The sequence below is a fragment of the Lissotriton vulgaris genome, chromosome 5 (genome assembly GCF_964263255.1).
Source record: "Lissotriton vulgaris chromosome 5, aLisVul1.2, whole genome shotgun sequence".
In the NCBI taxonomy this organism is placed as follows: domain Eukaryota; kingdom Metazoa; phylum Chordata; class Amphibia; order Caudata; family Salamandridae; genus Lissotriton; species Lissotriton vulgaris.
Window position 1 is genome coordinate 993,045,266 of NC_141693.1, and position 17,466 is coordinate 993,062,731.

At 45.9% G+C, this 17,466-nt stretch overlaps 1 protein-coding gene across 1 annotated transcript in view; it reads left to right on the forward strand.

Annotated features, from left to right (window-relative positions):
• The window catches only part of LOC147711877 (inactive heparanase-2-like), a 511,601-nt gene that overhangs the window by 82,613 nt on the left and 411,522 nt on the right, over positions 1-17,466 (forward strand). The window lies entirely within an intron of this gene.

Consider the following 17,466-nt stretch of genomic DNA (forward strand, 5'->3'; position numbering starts at 1 on the left):
ATTATATTTTTTAATTAATAATATTTTTTAATTGATTATTAATTGTGTTAATTTTGGAAGAAAAAAAATGTTGCAGTGTTTTGTTACTGGTGTGGTGTTCTAGGGTAGGAAATATAATAAATACATTTATGTATTAACCCCTTGGTGCGTCGTACTGCAGGAGGCCGTCCGACGCACCGGTGCTCATTTGCGTCGGACTGCCCCCGGCCGTCCTCTGGTGCGGGCACCAGAGGGATTCCCTTTCACCCCCAACAGCCTCAGGTGCTGGGGAAAAGCTTCCCCAGCTCCGGAGGCTGCAGCTGTGGTTTCCCTGAAATGATGATCAGCGCGCAAATCGCTCTGACGTAATTTCAGAGAAACCGAAACTGAAATGAGCCAAGGGGCTCATTTCAGTTTCACTGTCTACGTGCCCAGTGGGCAATATCAGCCCCCTGAGCACGCAGAAAGACAAGAGAGGTATCATTGGAAAGGGGGAATCTCCTCTTTCCAAAGGTACCCCTCCCTAGTGGATCCCTGCTTGGGGTAACCCCAGGAGGGCAGTCCCCAAGCAGAGATCCGCCCACTAGACACCAGGGAGGGGGGAAGCGGCCCCTTGGGCAAGAGCCTTCACTCCCCCCATAAATAATGGGGTACATTCAGTCTTCTACTACCCCCATAACCCAGTAGAAACCAGGGATTTTTAATGGCCATTTCTAATAGGGGTAGGGGCTGCCCAAATAGGCATGCCGATGCCCCCACTCCTGCAAAAATAACAGGGCAGAAAGCCCACTAGAAACCAGGGATTTTTTATCGCAATTTAAATTAGGGGTGGGTGCTGCCCAAAACGGGCATGCCAATGCCTTCACCCCCCTCGCTCTGAAATTACAGTATTTCTGCCCCCCGAGGGCAGAAAGCCCATTAGATACCAGGGATTTGTTTCAAAGTTGAATTAGGGGTGGAGGTTTCCCAAGATGGGCATGCCAATGCCCACCCCTACTCCTCCCCATGTGGGGGCAGAAAGCACCCTAGATGCCAGGGATTATATTTTTTATAGGCCCAGGGTGGGGGCTGCCCAGAATGGGCATTGCAAATGCCCCCACCATACCCCCAAATGTACCCCCTGATCTGCCTCCAGGGGGGTGCAGAAAGCCCACTACCCGCACATTATTTTTTTATATAGGTAGGGGCTGCCCAGAATGGGCTTGTCAATGACCCCACCCCAAAAAAAGCTACAGTCTTTCAACCCCCCCCCTCCCCGGGAGGCAGATGCGGTAAAAGCCCCCTAGCCACCAGGGATTTTTTCCCTTCCAAGTTCAGGGAGGGAGCTGCCCAAGATGGGCATGCCAAGGCCCCCACACCCCCAAAAAAAGCCACAGGCTTCTACTCTTTAAAGGAGGCAGATGGAGGCAGTAACCCCTGATCTGCACCCTGGGAGGACAGAGAGCCCACTATGTGCCAGTGATTATGCTGGCTTTTTTATATGTAGGGGTGGTGGCTGCCCAGAATGGGTTTCCCAATGCCTCCACCCCCAAAAGAATAGCCACAGTCTTTCTGCCCCCTCAGGGGCATATCAGGGCAATAGCCCCTGATTTCCCCCCTGCCCAGGGTGGCAGAAAGGCCACAAGGCACTGACTTTTTTTCAGAATGTGTCTACCTGTCTATTTTGGGTCCTAGCGCAACCAGCACCAAGGGAAACGTAGCAAACTGTATATTTTTGAAAACTAGAAACCAAGGGGAATCCAGGATGGGGTGATTTGTGTGGCTCTCACTAGGGGGCTCATTGCCACCATAACGGGGATGGGACCGATCGTCAGGCGTGCAGCAGTCCCACCGGCCTAATGGCGGGTGCATTCTGCCCATTTACCATTGCCGACGGTGCTGCTGGTTGCAGCACCGTCTGCAATGGTAAAAGGGCATACACAGCATTTCCCTGCACCACGTGGCAGGTACCACGTGGTGCCTGCCACCTGGTGCAGGGAACTGCAGGGGAGTACCATGGGTACTCCCAAAGCTCACCTCCCACACTCCCACACCCGAGGGCTCGAAATGGGCCCACAAAGCCAATCCCCACCAGCCTTAAAAATACCCACATCATAATATGGCTGAAAGTGCCTGCTAGGCACCGCCACTATAATACTGGCCCAGCTCCACCCGGCCGCCAATCATGACAATTGCCAACTGGCGGAAGGACATTGCATCGACCGTGATACCCACTGCCATAATAATATGGCTGGGATATTTCTTGTTACAATGGCGTGAAAGTTGCCACCACCGGCTCTGCTGTGGCAATCATTATGCCATCTTAATGAGCCCCTAGGTTTCAAACTTTGCAAAAAAATCCCACATTTTCCTCACATTTCTGCGACAGAAAGTTCTGGAATCTGCGTGGGATCACAAACTTCCACCTACCCTCCATTCTCCAATGTCTCTTGATAAAAATGGTACCACACTTGTTTGGGTAGGCCTAGTGCCCGCGACAGAAAACGGCCCGAAACGCAACATGGACACACCACATTTTCACAGTGAAAATTTACCCTTTTTTCCAAAGTGCCTAGCTGTAGATTTTAAACCCTAACTCTGCAGGTACCTAGGGAAACCTAGCTAACCTATACATTTTTGAAAACTAGATACCCATGGGAATATATGATGAGGTGACTTGTCTGGCTCTCACCAGATTCTGTTAGCCAGAATCCCCTGCAACCCTCAAACTTTGTAAAAAAAACAATTTTCCTCACTTTTCTGTGATGGAAAGTGCTGGAATCTGCGTGGATCCACACAATTCCACCCACCCACAGGTCCCCAGGTCAACCAATAAAAATGGTACCTCACTCGCGTGGGTGGATTAAGCGACAGACAAGGGCCCAAAACTTATTGAGGAGACATCAAAATTACCTATCACAAAACAACCTGTTTTTTCCAAGGGGAGTCACCTGGGTGTTTGGCCCGAGCTTGAGGGCATCCTGGGAAACCTACAAAACTCACACATTTCTGAAAACTAGACACCCGGGGTAGTCCAGCGAGGTATGGCTTGCGTGGACCTCTCAATGTTTTCCTACCCAGAATCCCCTGCAAACCTCAAATTTAGCTGAAAAAATCAATTGTTTCTCAAATTTCTGTGTGGGACAGTTCTGGAATCTGCATGGATCCACACATGTCCTACCACCGAGCGATTCCCTAGGTCTCCCGATAAAAAATGGTACCTCACTCGCGTGGGTGGGTGAAGTACCTGCGACAGGCAAGGGCCCAAAACGCATAGAGGAGACATCAAAATGACCTATCACAAAACAACGTGGTTTTGCAAGGGGGTCACCTGGGGTTTTGTTCCCGGGCTCGGCAGCCATTTTGGGAAACTACCAAACCAACACATTTTTCAAAACTAGACACCCGGGGGTGTCCAGCAAGGTATGACTTGTGTGGATCCCATAACGTTTTCCTATCCAGAACCATTTTTCTCTGAAGACTTTGGGGAATGCGGTGTGGGTGGAATTTGGTGGAGCCACGCAGATTCCAAAACTTTCCACTACAGAAATGTGAGGAAAATTAGTTTCTTTTGACAAATTTTGAGGCTTACAAGGGATTCTGGGTAACAGAACCTGGGGGCATATTATCAACAAGTAGGGTTAGTGGCAATTTTTTTATCGCCGCACATCATGGGATTTTATCGCTGAGATAACGTGATATTAGCAACGTTTATCTCAAAAGCGATAAAATTCCCAGCGTTAGCGGCAAAATCCGTGAATATCGCTGAGAATACATTATCGCTAACAGGGTCCTAGCCATTATATCCACCTCCCATTGGATATAATGGCTAAGAACTGGTCTGAGCAGGTGTTAGTTTTTGGAGATATTCACGCTTAGCGCGAATATTTCCATCGCTACTCCTGTGTTGCTAATAGGCAATAGCGATGTAAGCGACTGCTTTCAGTCACTAACAGGTTGGGTACGCCCACTTTGCATGTCATTAGCGATAAATATCGCTGACATGCAAAGCGGGCCCCAAACCGCTCGCTCTAGCCTACAAGCTGTCACTAACTGCTGTTAGCGACAGCTTGCTAATAGGGCGATAGTATTATTGCCGCTTAGCGGCCAAAAACGGCTGCTAAAGAGGCAAAATTTGCCTATCCCCCTCCTTGATAATATGCTCCCTGTTGAGAGCCAGACAAGTCACCACATCCTTGATTCCCTTGGGTGTCTATTTTAAAAACATTTATAGGTTAGCTAGGTTTTCCTAGGTGCCGGCAGAGCTAGGGTTCAAAATCTACAGCTAGGCACTTTTCAAAAAAGGGTCTATGTTTACTGTGAACATGTAGTGTGTCCACATTGCGTTCTGGGCTGTTTCCTGTCATGGGCACAAGGCCTACCCACACAAGTAAGGTACCATTTACTCAAAAGACTTTAGGGAATGCTGTGTGGGTGGAATTTTGTGGATCCACGCAGATTCCAGAAATTTCCACCACAGAAAATATGAGGAAATGTGTTTTTTTTAAAATCAATTTTGAGTTTTGCAAGGGATTCTGCGCAACAAGTCACCACATCCTTGATTCCCCAGGGTAACTAGTTGTACAAAATGAATAGGTTTGCTAGGTTTCTCTATGTGCCGGCAGAGCTAGGGTTAAAAATCTACAGCTAGCTACTTTGCAAAAAAAGGGTCAGTTTTCACTGTGAAAATGTGGTGTGTGCACGTTGAGTTTTGCAACAAACACAAGATGGTGGAGGGAATGTTGCACAATGGCAAAACATTCACTCCCAGTCACAGATCTGGGTTTAATCCATCTTTATTTTGCTCACCAAGCCACCCCAGTTCAGACATGGCCATATGCTAATCAGTCTTGACCCTGTGCCTCATGGAAACAGTCCAGCCCGAACTGCCAAGCCATGTCTTCCCTGAACCGGAATCAAGCATCCTAGGACCGGTTTCTGGCTATCAGCCATCTTCAGCCAAGATAGCTTGACTCCAGTGGTGTATGTTCTGACTCTGATCAACTTTTACAACGCAGTAAATCAGAACGGTGAGTGTAACTTACTGCCCTTGTGTGACTACTTGAGAGAAAATGCGGGAATTTTGCCACACCAAATACTGATTGCAGGTGATTTCAACACCCACCCCTGTGGGAACCCAGGAGTGACTGTTATCGGACAATTAGGATGTAATAGCCTGAAAGGCTTTCATTCTGATCACTCACGGCGTGGAACACAACTAAATACCCTGATGAATGAAAATAATTTCATTACAGCTATGACTGTGGCGGCAGAGCACACCCTTTATCCCGTCCCTACGTATAAAGGACACACAAATGGGTCATACATAGATCACATTTTATTATCCGCTGATCTTGCCAACTTCGTTTTAGACTTCTCCATCCAAATGAACATTCATAGTGACCACAATCCTATCTGCATCAAACTGGGTGGGGGAAGTTTCGAACAGCGTAAGTCACGTGAAGCTCCTGGGACTATAAGTGTATAAATGGAAAGCGTCGCCTAAAATGGACAATGGTGAACTGTGAAAACTTGTACACCTCAATTAATAACCTGTGCAGCTCTGAACTTTCTCTCTGTATGTCACCTGCATCATCATCACAACAAACCCTGGCTGCATTTGAGGGCGTTGTATTAACAGTAGGGTCATTGCTAATGGTGCAAGTTAAAGGGAATTCCGGCAGTAACCCAAAATGGTTTGATAATTCCTGCTCCAAGGCCAGCCGAGACCTTAAGATGGCCCTGAAAACAAAACCCAGAGACCCGGTTCGTATTAAGGCCATGCACATCAGGTATAACAAGTCCCTTGCTATACGAAAGAAAGAGGTAAAGGCAAGTGTTTGGGAGACTCTTTTAGACACTAAAACCTTGGGAAATAGAGCCAAGTTTTGGGAAATTATAAATAAACCCCTTTTCGACCAACCAAGTAATTTTGTCCTTGGCACAAACATCCCAGAGGAGGAGTGGGTCAACCACTTTAGTTCGATTTTTTAAAGTAATGAATCTCATGCAGAATATAGTTTTGTTGCTCCCAAGGAGAACTTTTTGCTCTTTTCAATAAAAGAGGTTGAAAAAGGAATCCAAGGACTAACAAGTAATAAGGCCCCAGGTCCAGATGGCCTCCCTTCGGACCTTTTTAAATCTTGTACATCGCTATGGGCTCCAGTTCTTACTGCTGTACTGAATGCAGCAGCGGTCTCTGGTTGCCCAAAGTCGTGGGGGGTCTCTACCATAGTACCCGTGTTTAAGAAAGGAGACCGCAATAGCCCCCTCTGCTACAGACCAATATCCTTAATTAATTCTGTGGTCAAAGTAGTGGGGGGAGTAATTTTAAACAGGTTAGTAGCATGGGCAGATGAAAACAAAGTAATATCCCCAATCCAATATGGCTTCAGGCCCGGTCATTCTACGGTCACTCAGTGTTCGAACCTGTATATGATCATAGGGAAATACACCATGGCCCGGCAAGGTATAATTCACATGGCGTTCATGTGTGGTAAATTTAATTTTACCTAATCATTTTTCCATATAATTATCAATACAGGACAGCTCATTCAAATGAGAGGCAGAGTCCGTGGAATCTGAGTCATACGGGCTTTAATATAATGCTTCGAAGCATGGGACATCGGGTTCCATCACCACTCAGGTTCAGGAAGGGACATTCTCACTTTTTATTAACAGTACACATTATATATAGCAAAACGGTACAATTGGAGCCAAAACAGTAGGCGTAACAGGTGAAAAAAGAGAGATAAGAACACATGTACGTAACAGGAGGTGTGTAAGAAGGCGTACACATGGGCGTACACTGGACATGTCAGAGAAACGTCACATAAAACGTCACAAGTGGGTGGATGCTTAGTGAAAGTTGCAGAATCAGCAGAAACTTCTAACCTATATGCGCGCGCAGCTGAGCATGACGTGTAACCGGGGAGAACTGGGGGTTTTGACATTTGCACGAGTAGAGGAGACTGGTGTCTGGGGTGTCAAAACGACCTGTACCTATAGCATATCTGATATCGTATGTTTTGAGGATGTAGTGTCTGGAGTAAAAGGTCTCTCGGGCAGAGGCCGTTCAACACTGAATGCGAGTGCATGCAAAGGGATCTTCATGTAGAGTGCGGGGGCCATAGGCCTACCATGGTAACGGGAGCAGTAAATTACTTGCATGGAGACAGGAAGGCAGGGCCCTTTGCTCTGCAGCCGGGAATATGTTTACCTATTTCACTAGACTGGAATGTATTTTCGAGGAGGCTGGACAGATAACTTGTAGGTAAAACATTATCTTGGCAAGCGAACCAGGCCGAGCCGGGCACCGCTCGTCTGAGGCAGGAAGTAAGGCAAGGGTCAGGGATGCATACAGCTTTCAGAGACAGGAGAGATGAGACTCGGGGCCTCGTTTAAGGGCCTAACTCGACTGGGCCAGAAAACGTGGACGAAAACGTGAAAGTGTACCATGTAAAGACGTTGGCACCGTAGGTCTAGGAACCTAATTAACAGGATATTTATGCATGGCTGGATAGCTGACATGTTAACGTTGGACGCAAATGTATTTGCGTCTCTCTAGCATGAACAGAAAAGAAGTTACACGACATACAAGGAACATGGGTGCATGGATAGGGTGCGAGTAGAGGGACACTTTGGCTACCTAAAAATTTCTATTACCTCATTCCCTCGTTGGCCCCTACCTCACCCTTTAGGATATATCTATATTCATGAGACCATCTGTCTGTTCATATAACATCATTTGTTCATCTTTTATCATTCGGGAACGGGAACTTGGACCTGGAATACAGGCTGTGGCGCACAAGCCGCAAATCGCTGGCCCACATTGCAGACATAGACAACAACTGAATACTATGACCAATATTATACCTAGGAAAAAGCGGATATCACACTCCAGAGCCAACCGGACCAAGTCCAGGTGCCTGGATTCTGGTGAATCAGGTGAGCTATTTCATGAAGCCTAGTAATAGTCTTATACACGGATGGCGCGTTATTAGGAATAAACACGCAACAACTGGATCCGATGACTCTACAAGCCCCGCCCCTATCTGCCAGGATGACGTCAAGGACAAGGCGATTTTGAAGAACTACGAGTCTCATAGCAGATTGTTCTTCAGTTAGGTTACCTAAGGCAGAGGTAGTTTCATTCACTACCGCTTCAAGTGTTCTGGTTAATTTGCGTATTTCCTTACTATTCTGTACAGGACCTACAAAGAAAAAGAATCCTTTATTGAAATCCGTATATTGTTTCCACGTTGTTTCAGTCTGATCGACAATTGGGGTCTTGATCTCTCTTCTATGTCTTACATTCACAAGCCGTGAATTTCTATGATAATCAGGTGGGGCTAGAAAAACAGGTGGCAGGAGGAATGCAATATAACACGTCCCATCCCAATCAGGGGGCAGATGAACATAAGCTGTATGTCCACAAATAAAATAAGAATGGCATGAGGCTTTGAAAGTAGACTTTCCTTTGTCACTGAATTCGACCACAGTATTACAATCACTGTGTCCTAGATGTACTGAACCATTCTTTCTGACGCATAATTCACCTTTCACTGGTAAAACTGAAATAGACGGCAAGTCCGAATTAGTCTCAGACTGTACATTCAGGATCATGAGGTTAAGTGTAAAATTACCTAATCCATACACTTCATTTTCTAGATCGGTCCCTGTCCTTTGGGGAAGACCTTCTTGGTCTGGGAAACATATTCTATTCATGACTGTATTCAGGTTCCCCCATATCCAATTACCTTGGAAAACCTTGGACTTACTATCTAGGGAAGACATCAAAGCAAACCATGCACCACATGAACCATTATGTGTGAACGGGTAAGGAAAGAGAGGCAGAGCCCCCTTGTATTTCTGGTAAGGTGGGAGTCGGCCACATACCCAACAGTTAGTGGCATTGCTGGTCTGGTGAGTATGATGTAACATACGAATGAATGTATTGTTGCGCATTGCTAATCGATAGGAAAGTTCATGGGGAGGCAGGTCGCTGAAAGTGTGCTCCACAGTGTCATTAGAGGAAGCATGTACATGTGAATCAAGAGGGAAAAAGACATGTAACATTAAACTTATGCATATTATCGTAAGACTCAGAAGAAACATGGAGAATAAGGCGATTATGCATCCGCTGTGCAAAACTTTACAGTGCTTTTTTCTTTTCTCGTTACGCCTATCTCTCTGACTACTTGGGTCTATCTTGTTCATGTCAGAAACCTGTCTAACCGCTTCACCCGAGGGGGACTTAAACAATTAAACGCTGTCTGACTTACTAGACCTCAACTTTAAACGATACTCCTCTTGGGAGTTTTCTCTAGCAGGGGAAGTTTAGAGTTAATGTCCGGGAGGGGGCAGTCCTTAATCACAGTATCTGGACACAGTCCATGAATCTTCTTTATGTGGCTGGAATGCACCCAGCCTTTTCTTCCTTCCAGCTTGACCGCAGTCCTCGTCGTCATTAAAACCAACTTAGGCTGTTTCCACCTCGGCTCCAGCGGACTTTTCCTATCGAAATTCCTCACGAGGACGTGTTCGCCGGGGACCACTTCATGCGGTTTCACTTGGGTGTTGTCTGGGAAGGCAGCGGCGACCTGTGAACGACAAGATTGTAGTGCAGACATCAAGGAGGCCAAGTAATCTGTCAGCATAGAACTGTCAACATCTGTGATTTTCTTTGGCATAGGCGTACCCCACATATTGGGAGGCCGCCCAAAAATTATTTCATAAGGAGACAATCCTGTCCTAGAATGGGCTACCATACGCATATAAAAGAGTGCAACTGGCAACGCTACGATCCAATCTACACCTTTCTCTGCACATATTTTGGCTAATCGGGTTTTCAGGGTCTGATTGTGTCTTTCGACCAAACCAGCTGCTTCGGGTGTCGTACGCAGTGGAACTTCCACTGGTAACCCAACCGGAGTGTTACCTGTTTCATGAGCTCGGACGAGAATGGCTGTCCATTATCTGAGTAAACGGCACGGGGCAAGCCGTATCGCGGGAAAAATTCACGAACCAACTGCTTGGCAGTGGTCGCGGCAGTGTAATCTGGGACTGGATATGCTTCTGTCCATCGGGAAAGGGCACATACAACTACGAGGACATATTTAAATCCTCTACATCTGTCCATCTGGATATAATCCATCTGGAGGACTTCAAAAGGATGATCGGGAGGGTGGAAACCACCTTGTTCCACGGGAACACCTTTGCCTGGATTGAACTGACAACAGATCATGCAAGTTCGCACTTTCTGTTTTGCTGCTGCTCGTAAATGTTTGTTGAACCAGAGGTTTTGAATACTGTCTAACATAGCTTTTTCTCCTAAATGTGCAGGACTATGTGCTGTATTAATGATTACTTGAACCATAGAGTCGGGGAGGAACCATGTGGCTCTTCCCTTCGTCATCCATCCCTGATCTGTGTGGATCCCTCCTTGTTCAGTCCATTTCTTTATTTCATCTGGAGTAGCATGTGTCTGTATGTCGAGTACGTCTAGAATGGGATCCTTCACTGTCATACAATGTGTCTGTAATAATACGTCAGTCTTTGTCATGTCCGTTGGGATGTCTGTCTGAGCTGTGAGTTTGGCTGTTCGGTCTGCCAGGTCGTTACCCTGGGAAATAGTGTCAGTAACTTTAGTATGTGCTTTGCATTTCATAACGGCTATGGCTGTAGGCAAGTGTATTGCTTCTAACAGAGCTTGAATAAGGGGACCATGTTGGATCTTGGTACCGTGAGAAGTTAGAATACCTCTTTCTTCCCAAAGAACTCCGAAGTCGTGAACGACTCCGAATGCATACTGTGAATCTGTGTATATGTTTACTTTCTTGTTCTTGGCTAGTATACAGGCTTGGGTCAGAGCGATGAGCTCTGCTGCTTGGGCAGACAGTGTGTCAATGCGATGTGTTTCGAAGACTTCAGTTTCAGTGGTCACTGCATAGGCGGCCACTAACTCTCCTGTACTTGTTCTCATACATGAACCATCCACGTAAAGTGTCAGGTCTGGATCGGGTAATGCAATGTCTGTCAAGTCTTGTCTGGGCTTCGTTACTGTATTGATGACTTCTACGCAGTCATGTGGTGTCGGGTCAATCGTGCTTGAGGGTAACAATGTGGCAGGATTTAGTATGTTGCAGCGTCTGATTTCTATGTGTGGCTGAAACAATGTCAATTCGTATCCAGTCAGTCTTGCTATGGTCAGATGCTGAGTCTGGGTTCGGTTCAAAAGGACTTCCACGGAATGTGGAACTTGTACTGTCAGGGGATGTCCTAACACTATTGCATCGCTTTGTCTGATCGCTAGAGCTGTCGCTGCAACTGATTTTAGGCACGCAGGCAGAGCCTGGGCTACTGGATCCAATGTACTCGAAAAATAAGCACAAGGCTTATGGTGTCCTGCTTGATCTTGTGTGAGAACAGATAATGCTGTGCCATCGCGTTCTGTAACAAAAAGTGTAAAAGGCTTGCTGTAACATGGTGTCGCTAAAACAGGTGCTTGACATAAGGCTTTCTTTAACTCGTCAAAAGCTTGTGTGTGTTCCTGAGTCCAAGGGAGGATAGTCGAAGTCGCTGCCTCCTGTGTTGTCAACTGTATAAGTGGTTTGGCTAGAAATGCATATTGGGGAATCCATTGTCTGCAGTACGAGGTGAGGCCAATGAAGGCCTGTACCTCCTTCTGTGTCTTGGGTTGTGGCAGATGTGCAATTAACTGGATACGCTCTGGTGTCAGTTGTCTCCCCCATTTGGACAGCAAGTGCCCAAGGTATACCACTTGCTGGGCACAGAATTGTAGCTTCGAAGGGGACACTTTATGCCCCTTTTCGGCCAAGAAACATAGGACAGTCAGTGACGCGTGCTCGCAATCACGTTCGGTCCGTGCAGTTATCAATAAGTCATCTACATATTGGAGCAGAGCAGTGTCAGCAGGCATGTGAATACTGTCTAGTTGTCTTTTCAGGGCTTGACTGTAAATACTGGGACTTTCCGTGAACCCTTGGGATGCACGTGCAAATTTAAAACTTCGGCCATTTAATGAGAATCCGAACAAAAATTGGCTTTCCGGATGAATGGGGACACTAAAGAAGGCGTTCTTAAGATCAATTACAGTAAAGAACGCAGCTTCGGAATCAATGGCAGTCAACAAAGAAGATATGTCTGGCACTACTGGGTACTGGGGAACGATGCATTTATTTAGCTCGCGAAGATCGATCACCAGTCTGTAGACTGTTGGTGCATTTGGGTCTGTTCGTTTAAGAATCGGGATGATTGGAGAATTACATACATTGGAGTCAGTTTCTATAACTACTCCTTGGGCAATTAATTCGTCAATAATTTTCAGTAAGGCCACTACAGCCTCTGGGGGCAATTTGTATTGTCGGATTCGGGGCAGTACAACACCTTGCTTGAGAGTGACACGATAAGGTGTGATGTGCATACATCCTACATCAGTTGGACCTTTTGCCCATAAATGTGCTGGTACATTTTTCAATCTTGGATCAAAATCACGTAACACATAGTGACCCTTAAAGTCACGTAAGAACAATCTCACTCCTTCCGGAGAACAACATATGACAGCTCCTAAGGCTTTCAACGTTTTAATGCCAAGTAGATTTTCAGGGCATGCTTTCGTAAGTAACAGGTCAGTAGTTCGGGACAATGGACCAACTTCAAGAGAAACTGGCTTTGATACTTCATTAACAATAGGCTTTCCTGAAAAACCCAGGGAAATATTCTGTGAGCCTGAGAGGGGAGCCCCTGGAACCTCGTCATGACTAATGGTAGTTCTGCTCGCCCCTGTGTCAATCAAACATTTTCTGTCTTTCCCTAATACCTGACTATGTACATAGGGACCATCTTGATCTACAGGAACCTCAATAAGAGGCAAGCCAACCTCCCTGTCTAGGCTGTTTCATGTATACTGCTGGTAATCTGGGTAATCTGACTGTGCATACTGATACATTTGTTGCGTAACATGTTGAGTGGCAGCAATAGGCTGTGGTTGCGGTTGGGGTTGGGGTACAGCTACTGTCTGTGAAGCTTGTTGTGGTGACTGTTGTGTATTCTGTGCAACATGCTGTGGGACGTGTTCCTGTCTAAGAGGACGCGGTCTCTCTTTCGTTTTACCGGTAGAAATATTGTGCTTCAAAACCAAACATTCATTAATATAGTGACCTGGCTGTTTGCAGTAATTGCAATTCCCTTTTACGGGAGCTGCAGACTGACCTGGAGGTGCTGTACCCTTTCTTTGACCGTCTGCTGGAACAGTCTGGGCTACTAGTACTTTCATTTTCGTGTCTTTTATACGTCTCTGTTCATGTTCATGTTCCTCTCTAATTCGGTTCTGGTGGTACTGTAACATTTGTAACATTTGGGAAGGTGTATTTGCTTGCCATGTGCTCTCGACTTTCAGGACTCTATTCTTAACCTGGGGTAAGGAATTCTCAACTAATTTGGTCACAAAAAGATGTGGATATGACTCGCTACTTGTTTTCAGGCCACTATTAATAATAAAACATTTCTCAAATCTGGAATAAAAATCACTAGTGTCTTCGTCTTGTTTCTGTTTGCAGGCTGAGATTGCATCCCAGTCTTCCTTTTTGGTTGTCAATAACCTCGGCAAAACCTGTACTAATAATCCTGGTAATTCTTTGGTTTTGTCCCCAAGACCTAAACCTGGGGTACGTCTCGTTTCTTCGTCTTCTAATTCAGTCCAGTTAATCTTTTTATCTCCCACCTCCCATTCTTTTTCTTTGAGTTTCTCGTAAATACCTGCCGGTAACAATACCTTTAGCATTTTCATAATATCGGGATATGTGTAATCGCCCATGAGTAATATGTCTTTTAATTCACGGTGGAACCCTGCTGGATCTTTATCATGACAGGGCACTATTTTCTTCATTTCCAATAATTCCATTTTACTTAAGGGTGTGTATACAAATACGCGTTGAAGCGCACCCCCTGGAGTCGTCTGTACGGGATGAACTTCTCGTAAGGGATTCTGTCTGTCTATGTGAAAAGGATGGCTTACTGGGGGTGGAACGGGAACAAAATGTGGAGTCAAAAATGTTCTGTATTTATGACGTTGTTCAAGAATCACATTAATCAAATCAGTACCTAGGCCTCTCCATCTATTCAGGAGTAATTCATCCAATATATTGTATAGGGGACCTGGATCAGAATGCTGACTCTCATACAACATAATGATATGCTGGATCATGTATATACCAGCTAAACGTTGTTCAGTTGGAGTAAGACTCAAAAATGTTTGCGCTACTGAATCATCTTTATATACACTGCTATTATCAGCCCACTGTACTGCAGACCATGCTAGTTCTTGTTCACGCATTGTACTAAGTTCGTTGTAACCTATTCTTTCTTTTAGGATTTTATCAGTGGCTTGGAACAAATGTTCAAGAGAACATTGCTCTGCTATCGGGGAAAGGAAACGTTTCTTGTTTTCTAGACGAATGGTTCTGTCAAAAGGTCTATCCAAAGAATACTGTTTAGGGAGTTTCACTCTACCTACGTACGCTATCCTGTCTGGATTCTCTATTTCTTCCTCCTCCGAGGATTCATTCTTGTCTGACTCGGCTTCCTGTTCAGCCTTCTGTCTGTTATGTATTGCTACTATTTCTTTACGGATCTTTCTGGTCATGGCATCTATACAAGTTTGTTTATCATGTTTACAATCTGCAATATTTTGACTCCATTTAGTCAGTACCTCCATCTCTTCTTGAACTACACCTGGCCGATCGTGTTCCCTTATCAAACCATTAATTAAGAATCTTAATATTAACCCTTGTGTCTCAACTTTCTGATATGCCATGGCCTCACGAATACATTCTGGTCTCTCCCCAGTTCTAATAAAATGATATATTTTGTCTAGATGGTCTGGCATTTCTGGTAATAGCAACAAATAATCGGTAACACGTCGTAGACGTAACGAGGCTAACATCATGTCTCCTTTCTTGCCAGGTACTGGATCATATCTACAATCAGTAATATACTGTTTAAGCTTTTCATGTGGCATCGCTTTCTGAGTACGCTGCGTTGCTAATTCTCTGATTGCCATTCGTTGTACTTGGGGCGGGGTGTGAAGGTGGCCTCCTGCGGCACCTCCTGAAGCAGAAGCGTGGGCATGACCTGACGCCATGGCGGGTGGAAAAGGTACATGTGATGGGGTTGGACTCTGGGTTGCATCTGTCGAAAAAAGATTGTGAGGACCAATAGTAGGGGGGCAGTAGCAGCAGTAGCAGCAGAAAGGGAAGTGACAACAGGCGTGGGAAGCGAGTCTTGGCGTGGAGGGGTCGTGGCTTGAACAGCCGGAACAGGCTGCTGTGCATTATTAACGGGTGGTACGGGTACATTGGTATATGCTGGAGCTACATCATCCAAATAGGAAGAAAGGAAAATGTCCGCTGCGGTCTGTTTGTGACGGAGTTTAGTCGGAACCAATGGTGGCGGCAAGTTACGTGGTACTTCCGGGGTCGCCTTGGGCAGGCCCTCGGCTAGAACTGGATACAGTCCTGTAATAAGTGCATTTCTCTGTCTGTCTTGTTGTTCTATTCGGACTTGTTCTCCTTCTTCTAGTAACTCTTTCTCTCTAGCTTTTTCGGATTCTTCTCTACTTCTTTCTGCTTTTCTGATTTCCTTTTCATTTCGTCTATGAGCCTCTTTACGCCATAATTCTATGGCATCTTTCTGGGATTGTCTGGCTTTCTTTTTCCACAATACTTCTTCTACTCTCATGATGCAATCTGCATCCCATGTCCCTGAGACAGGCCATCTATACTTTTCTTCCAGACCCTTAGTATAGTCTGCCCATAATTCTAGGTACAGTATGGCATCTAAGCCATGTTTATTATACATAAAATGTCCAGGAGTGTCCCTAGGCGGGACAGGAACTGCTTCTTCTAATATCCCTTTCCTAGTACCTATATGACGTAATTTTGAGAACAGCGGCATGGTCGGATTACTTTAATCGTGGACACAGTAAAACACAGTAATGAACAGTAAAACAATCATTCATACCACAACATTAAAACACATTAAAAACATGTTACCTAATACATAGAGAACACATAAAAGTGAGACTGAAACTCGAGTTGCAACCCTAGAATACTGAATCACTGGTTTACTAGATGCACTGCTAAGACAGTACAGACCGGTCCCATAAAGAGACACGTCGGACCGTATCCACCTAAGTGAACACGTACGGACCAGGTCTGTGTACCCAGACCTGTCTTGACCGGGAACAAATTAATGAACCCGTCTAGATGCGTTCCCAATAACGGTACTCACCGGGAAGCAGAAACTGAAGGCCTCGGAAACTGGACTGGACTGGACTGCGTCAGGTGACGATTCTCCTACGCATGCGCTTCGGAACAGGTGGGCCTCTGGACACCTCGGACTTTGCTCTCTCGGCTAGGGGCTCTGGTTGGGATCCTCCGCATTCCTCACCACCTCGTCTGGACGCCGGACCGCAGTCTCCGTCTCCCTCGTGGGCCCGAGGGAAGATAGCAGGAAAACCTGCAAACATGCACGGTTTCCATCGGGGCTGTAGAAGGGGTCAAAGGCCGCGTGACTTCACCGGCGAGTGGGGAAGGGGGTCCCTATTCGGGCGCCAAATTATGTGGTAAATTTAATTTTACCTAATCATTTTTCCATATAATTATCAATACAGGACAGCTCATTCAAATGAGAGGCAGAGTCCGTGGAATCTGAGTCATACGGGCTTTAATATAATGCTTCGAAGCATGGGACATCGGGTTCCATCACCACTCAGGTTCAGGAAGGAACATTCTCACTTTTTATTAACAGTACACATTATATATAGCAAAACGGTACAATTGGAGCCAATACAGTAGGCGTAACAGGTGAAAAAAGAGAGATAAGAACACATGTACGTAACAGGAGGTGTGTAAGAAGGCGTACACATAGGCGTACACTGGACATGTCAGAGAAACGTCACATAAAACGTCACAAGTGGGTGGATGCTTAGTGAAAGTTGCAGAATCAGCAGAAACTTCTAACCTATATGCGCGCGCAGCTGAGCATGACGTGTAACCGGGGAGAACTGGGGGTTTTGACATTTGCACGAGTAGAGGAGACTGGTGTCTGGGGTGTCAAAACGACCTGTACCTATAGCATATCTGATATCGTATGTTTTGAGGATGTAGTGTCTGGAGTAAAAGGTCTCTCGGGCAGAGGCCGTTCAACACTGAATGCGAGTGCATGCAAAGGGATCTTCATGTAGAGTGCGGGGGCCATAGGCCTACCATGGTAACGGGAGCAGTAAATTACTTGCATGGAGACAGGAAGGCAGGGCCCTTTGCTCTGCAGCCGGGAATATGTTTACCTATTTCACTAGACTGGAATGTGTTTTCGAGGAGGCTGGACAGATAACTTGTAGGTAAAACATTATCTTGGCAAGCGAACCAGGCCGAGCCGGGCACCGCTCGTCTGAGGCAGGAAGTAAGGCAAGGGTCAGGGATGCAT